Below are 10,592 nucleotides of genomic sequence, written 5' to 3' on the forward strand. Positions count from 1 at the left end.
TTGTAAAGGGTTAAAATGCTCTGTCTTTGTTTGTATTTTTATTGTATGGATTATTATGATTATTAAATAAAATTTTCAAAAAAAACACAAGCATAACATGAACATCAACAGCACAAATGTTTGTGTTATTTTTCTTTTATAGATTCAGTCTGTCAGGTGCTTTGACAATTTGTGTGGATCTTCTTAACAAAGGTGATTGTGTGGGCTCTGAAGGTCCTTGTGTTGGCTCTGCTGGTCCTCTACTGTCTAGCACAGGTGGTGTTTCCTCTATTTCTGTGCAGACTGAATCTTCTGCATTTACCTGTCCCTGCAGTATCTCTGCATTTTCAGCAGACTCTTTCGATTCCTCCTCAGTATTCTGATAGTGTCGGATTTTTGATTCACTTCTCCCAGAACAATATCCTTTTTGTCCCATATGTTACAATCTCTGAGTCTTACTGTGTCATTTTGTGCCAGTGGCGCTAAGCTTCTTGCTGACTTGTCATAGTTTGCCTTTTGTCTCCCTTGCTGTTGCATTTGTTTCCATTCAACAACTTGGTTCTTGTTTGGGCCTGCAGAGTAGGGAAGTGTGGTGCATAGTCTATTTTACATCAGAAGCTCAGCAGGTGACATGCCATGTTCAAGTGGTAAAGCTTTGTAACTCAATAAAGCTAGATACTGTCTAGTACTTTCTTGAACAACTGTTTAACTATGTGAACTCCTTTCTCTGCTTTGCCATTTGATTATGGATGCAGAGGACTTGAAGTCACACATCAGAAATCATGTTTCAAACAGGTCACAGCTTCAATATTAGCATTGATGACCTTCTGTAGAACTTCTGTTTCAGCTGTGATCTGCTTGGATTTCGTGTCAGATATGGGAAGAGATTCAATAATCAGATTCACTTGGAAATTCACATCTGTCTCTGTGGAAATCTCATTGTATGCTTTACTCTGCATCATTGCCCTGGATAATGCATCAGCTAACACAATAATTTTCCCTGGTGTGTGCACCAATTTTAAGTCATAACTTTGTAGCTTCATTATCAGTCTTTGCATTCTTGGTGACATTTCACTGAGATTTGTATTAATTATTGCTATTAATGGCTTGTGGTTTGTCTCTGCCTCAAAATTTAGTGGACAATACACATACCCATGGAATTTCTTTTGTCCATAGATCAGACCTAGACACTCTTTCTCGATCTGTGCAGATTGACATTCAGATACTTTCTTCATCCTTGATGGATATGCCACTAGCCTCCAATCTTCTCCTACAACCTGAAGTAATACGGCAACTGTTGCATTTTTTGGATATTTTCATCTTTCTGAATGCATCAAAGAATGTCAAAAGTATTGGTTCTGCAGTTAGAATGGTCTTCAGTCATCCCCATTCTTCCTCATGGTTGTCTGTCCACTTGAATTAATATTTGTCCTGTCACAACTTCCTTAAGTACATTGTTTTGGAAGACTGGTTTGGTATGAATTCAGTAATGAAATTGATCATTCCTTGCACTCTCAACATAACTTTTTTGTCATTGGGTGTGGGCATCTCTAAAATTGCCTTAATCTTGTTCTTGTCTGGTTATACACCTGCCTCTAACTGTTTATCTCCTACAATTGTGAGTTCCTTCACACCAAACTGTCATTTTTCTATGTTTAACTTTAATTCATACTTCTGGATGCGTTGTAGCACTTTGATGAGCTTTTCATTGTGTTCGTTTTGTGTGGATCCCCATAGGATCACGTTATCCATGTACACATGTACCCCATTTATACCTTTCATTATTCCATTGTCCTGTGAAACACTTTCAGAACTTCAGGAATTTCAAAAGGCATCCTCAGACAGGAGAATCGGCCAAATGGTATATTAAATGAAAATTATTTAGTGCTATCCTCATGCAGTTTTATTTGCCAGAAGCCCTGGGATGCATCCAATTTAGTGAAAAAAAATTGCACCAGCCATCTCACTTGTAATTTCATTCCTGGTGGAATCTGATAATGTTTCATCTTTATATTGGCATTCAAGTTTTTGGGTACATCCACACAAGTAGGTCACCGTTCTTCTTTTTGACACACGTCAACGAATTCACCCATTCAGTGGGCTCCTCCACTTTCTTTATGACCCCTAGTGATGTCATTTGGTCGAGTTCTTGCTTGAGCTTTTCTTTTAGTGGTGCTGGAGCCTGCCTCGGGGCATGCACTACTAGCTGTGCATCCTACTTTAACTGTATCTTATAGGTGAATGGTAGAACTCGAAACCCCTTGAAGGTGTTGGGAAATTTATCCAATATTTCCTCTATGCTGTTCTCTGCATGGTCTCTGTTAATGTGGTACACCCTCTTGACTAATTTTAAGTATTCACATGGTTTGTCACCAAGCAGTGAATAATGTCCATCTGAGACTACTGTGAATCTGAGGTGGTGCTCTTTATCTTAACTTTCACCTTGAGTTTACGTGTACCTTTCGTGTCGATGCTCTGTCCATTGTATGTGTTTCACAAAGATGGCTTTATCTTCATTGCCCTGATGTTGCGCTCACAGATCAAATTGACCTTTGCCTAACTTGAAAGGAATATTTGTTCCATTTGTATGCAATGACACAGTCCATAGATCCTGCTCAACACTGTTCACTTCCCGTACCACCACAACAATGAAAAATGTATCACTGAGAGCAGTTTCTTCTATAGTGTGTTCAGTGTCTTCTATAGTGAGTACACATTTAGTTATGTTTGGTTTCCCTTTGGAAAAACATTGGTTTGCATAGTGATTCTGCCCTTTACTCTTGTTACAGACTTTTCCATAAGCTGGGCATTTCTTTGGCACATGTTTAGTACCACATCATTTACAATTGAATGTCTCTCCATCTTTTTGTTGGTTCCTGTATCTTATTTTTGTGTGTGTGGGTGTCCAGACAATGTGCCTTCATTTTCACTGGCTTTTACACTATCACCGAACGTTTTAGTATGCTGCAGAGCTAGTTCACTGGTAAGGCACATCTTCATAGTTCCTGCCAAGGTAAGCTCTGTCTCTCGTAGCAACCTCTTGCTCACTTTCTTATCAATAATCCTGAACACAATTTGATCACGGATCATTGAATCTTGCAGTGGTCCAAAATTTCATGTTCTTGCTTTTAGTTTTAAGTCTGTTAAAAAAGGATCAAAGCTTTCTCCCTGCAGCTGTGTGCTCAAGCAAAACACATACCTCTCAAAGGCTTCCTTTGTCTTTGGTAAGTAGCATTAATCAAACATCTCAATAACTTTGTTGAATTTGCTCTGGTCTTCTGCCTCAGCAAAAAGAAACATGTTGAAAACCTCTAGAGCTTGAGGACCTGCCACAGTAAGTAGCATTGTAATCCTCTATGTTTCTAGTTGGCTATCGATTCCAGTTGCTTCCAGGTAAAGCATAAACCCTTGCTTAAACATCTTCCACTCGTGGTTGATATTTTTTTTCCAATTTATAGCTTTTAAACCCTCCATATTTTCTCTGCTGATATCAACTGTTGCTCACTATGCCCACTCTGAGGTTTTTCTCTTCTTTCACTCCTGTGCACAGCAAAACTTGGCTGTTTCTTCCACTCCTGGCACCATGTAATGTTTCTTTTATTACAATAAAGAAACTTGGGTCCTTTTTAAAATATTCCCCAGATGCTAAGCACTCCATCTCCCACTCCTCCTGATGGTAGCCCTCTATCACTACATAGCTGGGGAAACAATTTCATACAGATAAATGGGTTAATTTACAAATATAAGGTGTTGGAAGCCTTTATTAGCAATTCAGGTAGCATCTTTGGAGAAAGGAACTGAATCTGAAAAATACATTTCCACTCATTTCAATTCCCTGTCCCATTCCCTTTCTGTCATGCTGTCATGTATGTTCTCATGCACTGCCAGACTGAGACCATCCACAAATTGGAGAAACAGCACCTCATCTGTCTGGATACCCTCCAAGTGGATGGTATTAACACTGAATTCTCCAGGGCCGTCACGTGACGCAGTAGAGTCAGGAAGTGGAAATCTGACTCTCTCCGGAATTAGTAAAAAAGGTGCCAAATAAGCAAAATACATTTAACCAAGCATTGAAAACTGCTTCAGAACTACTTTAGAATGATCTAACAATGTCACCTAACAGAGGGAAGAATGTCACTGGCCCATCATGAACACAGACAGAACGACGACAAGGCAAAGAAAAAAGGCCTACCATCTCAATGGATCTGGGAGATGAGGTGAGAACTCATCCCCAAGTGAGTTGGGCCCCTTTGGGGGCCGCCCGATGCTCCATAGTGCCATCACCACCACTTCTCTGGGGTGATGGTGTCGAAGAGGAAGATACTGAACTGCACATGTGTGGGAAGACACACATGCACAGACCAGAAGAGCTCCAAGATGTCGCTAGAGCCAGCAGTGATTTTCCTGGCTCAGATACATACCCAGAATTATTTCAGGAACAAGGGAGACTTCTTTGTCTGATTGGCAGGCCTGCGACGAAGAGGAAGAAGATCAAAAAGAGGAAGTACCAAAGCAGATGAAAGTTTCTGAAGAAAAAGGTAGTGTTACGAGCCCAGAGGACCCCAAAACCCAGCAGCAATCAATATTTACCAAAACAAATGGTTACTTAAACAAAAGTTGCTTTTAATTATCTTTAAACATGAAAACAGTAAATCACACTTTAACTTATCTTTATTGACTTAACTAACCTAACTTAACCCCCTTCTAATTCTAAGTGCATTTGTATGTAATGTGTGTGTAAGTTCAGAAAAGTTCTTTGATTCACAGTCCAATCTCACTTTTCATTCCTCCAAGTTCACTGGTTGCAGGCAATTCTTATACTGTGCACAGAATTTAACATTTATGAATTTCACCAGGCTTTGGTGCTTTAAAGGTAAATGGATACCACTCAAGGATCTGGATCATTCTTGTCGGTTTTCAGAGAGAGATTCATTGTACTCTGACACTGACAATTGATTCCTGTTTTACACCAGCCACTTCAGAGCATTGCCGAAGAAACTTGCCCCCTCAGGGTTCTCCAGATGATAACCTCTTTGCTTCAGGTCACCACAGAGTGCTTTTTTGTTTCTCTTATTCTAAGTGAAAAATTAGACAGCCAGTCCTCTCCTCTTGCATGAACCGCAAGGGCTTTGACCAGACTGAACTAAGCACTCACAACCCATCTTCCAAATGGGGTTTTCCACAAGCTTGCCAGCTTGTCCTGTTTCAGTTCCAGTTGCTGACTATAAAACTGTAAAACTGATCTCCCTCTCTCACACACACAAACACACACACACACACACACACACACACACACACACACACACACACACACACACACACACACACACACACACACACAAAGCCTGTTTTACTCTCTCTGCTTGCAAAACCACATGACTCTCTAAGAACAGCAAGTTGCACTCCAGACAGAATGCGGCTCCAGAATAACCACACCTTCTTTCAAAGTGTACTTAACTGGAAGGGTCTTTCAGTCTTGGATCTCTCTTCCAAGCTTAATACTGACTACATTTGGGTGACTGTTGCCTCAATACATTTATTGATAACAGGTTCCCTTACTTGTGGGAGCATGGGGTAGTGAATGCTTTGTGTATCCTTATTTTCTCCAGAGGATGGATCAACCAAGTGGCTTACGTTCTGGTACATGAGTTCAGTGATAAATGGTGTAAAGCGTGCCATCAGCTGGCACATGTCGAATAAAACAGCAAACAAAGTTCCCCATATGTTGTATATTTTTCCTTTGAAAATAGCGTCACTTTGATCTAACCCTTTGGTCAAGGGATTGTCTAATGTCATTTACTTATTTTCTATCCAGAATTATTTTAAAGAAATATTGCTAATGTAGCGTGCATGCTACCGTGAAGTGTGGAAGTGACACACGCCCAAGAGGTCGAGGTCGAAGACTGATTTTAGCATTGGCAGCTCTGCTTCCATTCGCTCCCTGCTGCTGGCGACAGGAGTGATGTCACAGCAGCGCTGGCCTCGGATTGGTCGGCCTTCCTGCCGTTGCTTGTTGCATTCCACCGTGCAGGTGGTCACCTGGGACACAAGTTGACGGTCCCCGCGGGGTGTGCGTGGTGCTGCATTCGTCGGCCATCTTGTGCATCCAGTTAGCAGGCGACAACATTAAATAAACAACACATTTATATTAATTTGTGATATGTATAAATATAATGGGAAGCTATACAAGCAATTGAGAGAGAAAGTAAAGACGGGTTTATGGGACAAGATTGAAAGGAGGCTCACAGAGCATAAACCACTTGTCCTGAATAGGAACTTGATACATAATCTTCTCTGACATTAAATGGTTCATCATCCAAGCTTTAAAGTTCCTTTAGTTATTGCAACTTTGGTTAAGACTCTAGCCACTCCTACATGTATAGACAAGTTGCTGGAGAAATGACTCCACCTTCATGGTAATAGTCAAATACTGGGTTCAACCCACAAGGTGTCCTCATTTGCCCATCCACACTACCAACAGTGCCTTCCTTTGCAGCTATGATACTAATCTCTTCCTTCCCATTGAACATCAATATATTCAAATTCTGATTCATAGTCCTAGTCACTGTACCAAGCTCCACCAGTCTCACTCCAGGGTTGTACAACATGTACACCTTTCTCTTCCAACCAGCCAGTGACTTCACTGCTTTATTAGTTTTTTTGCTTTCCAAGTTCTTCAAGGTTTTGTTGATTTCTGTTAGAGGGAGGTTGCTCTTTTGTCAAATATCTCTGCTCCACATTCCTTTAATGCTAGCATCTTCAATGATTTGATAAACCAGCTTCTCCTGGTTGTCGGATCCCTTCATTTTGCCTGCAGTTTTGTGGCACAGGAGACCCGCTGTGCCCCTCAGCAAATCTAGCTGGCCTGTAGAGAGAAGCCTATTAATGAGCATTGCTCTGTTCAACCTGTGGCATGTCATTCTGAATAATTTGCTCCGTGATTCCCTGTGAAAACTGCTGATACAATTCCAAAATCCTGGTTACAGGATTGGGAACTTCTTGCCTAACTTTCACATCAATCTTTTCCTCCATTTTAAAATCAGCATGTCATTGCAAGGTTCTCTTCATTTCATCCATCAGTGCTTGAACCCTCTTCAGCATCTCCCGGAGCTTATCTTTCTCTTTCCCATTGATAACTTATTAGTCTCTAGCTGTTGCAGATGTTGATTAAGCTTCTCTCCTCAAATTCCCAGTCTCTGCTTTTTGGAAGCACAAGTTTTCAGCTCTTCAGTCTCCGCGTGCCTCTTCACTTCTCTGTGAGCCTTACTTCCCATTTCCTTTGCCTCATCTGCCTTTAAGTGCCCTGAAGACATTAAATTCTTTGTGTTTCTTCAAACTCTGCCCTTTTGTGTTCCTTTTCTTCATTAAGTGAAGCAATGTCCTGACGAAATACATCCTAGCTGTTCATCTCTGGGTTTGATATCCACTTTTTTGTCATGTCGAACAGGATTTGGTTTGTGTACCAGCTCCTGCCAAAGTCTAGCAGTTTCGCCTCTTTCGTGCTCTTCAGCTTCTTTCTTCTTCTGTTGCTCATGTTTCTCTCACGTGGCTTCTTTTTCTGCTTTGTGTTTTTCAAAATCCAAAATCCTTTTCGCCTCACTGTAGCCCGATGCCGTTTCTTTTGTCGTTCTTTTTTTTTCCAAATTCTTCCCTCCAACAACTTTTTTTCATAATCCTGCAGATCCCTGTCATCCAGAATGTGGATTTTTCATTTCTGTTGTCACTTTGTCATGTATTTTCCCTTTGAAAATAACATCACTCGAGATGTACTGTAAGCATGTTTTTATTCATTCGAAGATGGCGCTATACTGAAATGCCCCACACAACATAACTCTGTGTATCTGACATCACACGCATATGACTCGTGCATGCGTGTTCCCACAACACAAAGCTCTTCAACAATTTTCAGAACATTTTCACCCTTTAACCTTTTACGATTCATTTGCAAATACCAGTTCGTGAGCATGTCATTAAATTTGACTTGTCTGGGGACCACAGTGTAGAGTCTGTATGCTTGCATTTCTGCTTTGAAAAATTGGATTAGGGATTGTGTTAAAGAAAGCATCCATTTATCCATGATGTAGTCACTGTCCTCAACTATACTTCCATTGAAAAAAAATTGAATACTCTCTTCCTTCTGAAATCTCTGCAGTCTCGGAGTATTCTGAATATTCTGAATGTATCCATCCTTGAGAATATCGATCACTTCTTCTTTAACCATAAATTTTCTGCTCTTATAACAGTGGAATTAATAACCTACTGCCTTAATCCATCTGCACCATAGGTGTTAACCATGTGAATTGGATCCGGGTAATTCTTCTTACGTTTGTTCATTTTCTGTCCATGGTAATTATGCAGTTACAGGTAACCAACAGTTCCGTAACTGTCTTCAAACACATCAGCAAAATGATGCAGTTGAGCAGATGTCACCATTCCAAAGTTTGTGGGTGTAGCACGTTGAATGACTCAAAGACTTGTTGACTCAAACCAAGACATTTATTAACAAAAGACTGGAGCGTAGTACATCGAGGTTGACCAGTCCAGACTGACCTGGGTCTGGTTAGGTGCAACCCTTTATGACCAGCCCTTTAATATCCAGAGGTGTGGCTATGGATCTCAGCCAATCAATATCGCTTTATGCAAATATATACAAATATGTACAGTGGTGATAGGATCCCATACTATCACAGTGGGTTTGACGCATCTGTCAACCTCAAAGTCCTCCACCTTCTGATGATCCTGAATCCAACACATACATTCCTGTACTTCATTTCTCACATCGTTTGAATGTCTCAGAAAACGATGTTTCAATCAATTCATCTTCTTGAAGACTTGCTGTTTTTCTTTTGTTATTTTCTCTAGCTCTGCCTTGCCTTCTTCATTCCTTTTGTTACAGGCCCCCATCATTTGAAAGTCAATTTTAGCATATCCATCAACAATTTTTTTTCAACTCTGCACTCTGGGCAAGGTTTTCCTCATACTTCTGTTTCAATTCCAAAGTTATATCTTCCTGGAGAGCAATCTCTTGTTTTACTGCTCACAATGCAGAATCCATGTATTTCTGGCTGTATTTTAAAACTTTAACATTAACACCTTCAGCAGAAACAGTCGATGCAAAACTGGCCGTTGAACCATTGTGCATCAAGAATTAAGGAAGCCACATCCACCATTTCATGATTAGGCTGAGGAAGAACAGATCTGGCTTCAAGATCCATAATGCTTCCAGTTCAGACTTTGAGTCCAAGGGATTAACCAACACCTTCATAGGACTTTCCAAGAACTGCTTGTCCTCTTGGTCATCACCGAGGCACTCAGGAAAGTTAGTCCTGAACAGCTCATCAGGTTTCACAACCGATATCCTGTTGACACCTGTCGCTGACCTGCTCCCAAACATTATTATTTTTTTCCTCCTGATAGGCCATTAAGGTCCGTCTCCCACACTCTGTATTCCAGAGCCTTAGCAGCATTTGAGCCGATCGACAACTCTAATTCAAAGCCAATTTCAGGTAGATGAACATTCCTCGGATGAGGCCACTGATCGATATTGTTTTGATATGTGCATAGGTATAGTCTTCAGAGTGTATGTGCCTGGGAGATCACAAAAATCGCTGCTGTCCAGTCCAGCGATCTCTAAGCCTAAAGCAATTCTGGTTTCAACGACCTTCCTTTGACCCATAGTTCTCAATAGAATGCGACCTTCTTCCCTGAAGATTAAGCTTATTCATTAGCCCCACTGTGAAAAATGATGCGGTCAAGAAATGCATAAGTGTTTCCTGTTGCATTCCCCTTCCTGGCCTTGACTTGTATTGGCACTATTGAGAGTTGAAGACCATTTGTCAGAACAATGGCTACAGCATTGTTTTCAGCTGCTTCCTCTCTTTCTGCTTGCTCCTTTTCCATTTCCTTCTTTCTTTGGTGGATATACAGCATTCTGGGTTGCTGCAAACCTCATATGTTGCAGCTGAGTCGATTCCTGCAGTTTTTGCTGATGTATCTTTTACTCAGACAGACAAAATATACACCATTTTCCTTTAGGAAAGCAATTTTCTCATTACGTGCCCTCTTTTCCAACTATGGACACATCTCCAAGGCTTGTCCACCCCCACAGAATAAACAGATCTTTGCAGCAGACAGACTGTCCTTTTCTTTAGTTCCTTTATCATTTTCCTTATCTGCAACTGTCACAGTGGTGGCAAAGGTGCTTCCTTTTATTCTTGGATGAAGCTGTGACCTCCCCACATCTTAGCTCACTGTTGAGCGATTTGGTATCTCCAAATACTGGATCTGTTGCAATCTTCACTTGCCTTTCAAGGAAATCCCCCACATCCTTAAAGGTCACTCTTTGAATGTGTTTTCCATATATCCTTCAGCTGGTAAAGCAACTTCCTTATGAGGACGAGCATATTAGCAGGCAATGTTAAGCTCATGTATGTAGTTGATATTCTTCCATGGTATTACAAAATCCTCTTAGAAAGAGCTTTTGTGCCATCTGGTTTTTATTGGTGAGCATGGAAGAGCCTTCTCCTTATAAACTGTAGCAATTTTATGCTCATTGTCAAAATGCTCCTGTAGTAAAGACTTAGCCTTCCTGAATCCTCTGTCCAAGGCTA

The 10,592-nt window shown here is 40.8% G+C and overlaps 1 pseudogene; it reads right to left on the reverse strand.

Moving 5' to 3' along the window:
- Nucleotides 1-6,335: 6,335 nt before the first annotated feature.
- On the reverse strand, nucleotides 6,336-9,117 carry LOC138765333 (DNA-directed RNA polymerase III subunit RPC6-like; annotated as a pseudogene).
- Between the last annotated feature and the right edge of the window lie 1,475 nt (nucleotides 9,118-10,592).

This window comes from Narcine bancroftii, chromosome 5, assembly GCF_036971445.1.
Source record: "Narcine bancroftii isolate sNarBan1 chromosome 5, sNarBan1.hap1, whole genome shotgun sequence".
Classification (NCBI taxonomy): Eukaryota; Metazoa; Chordata; class Chondrichthyes; order Torpediniformes; family Narcinidae; genus Narcine; species Narcine bancroftii.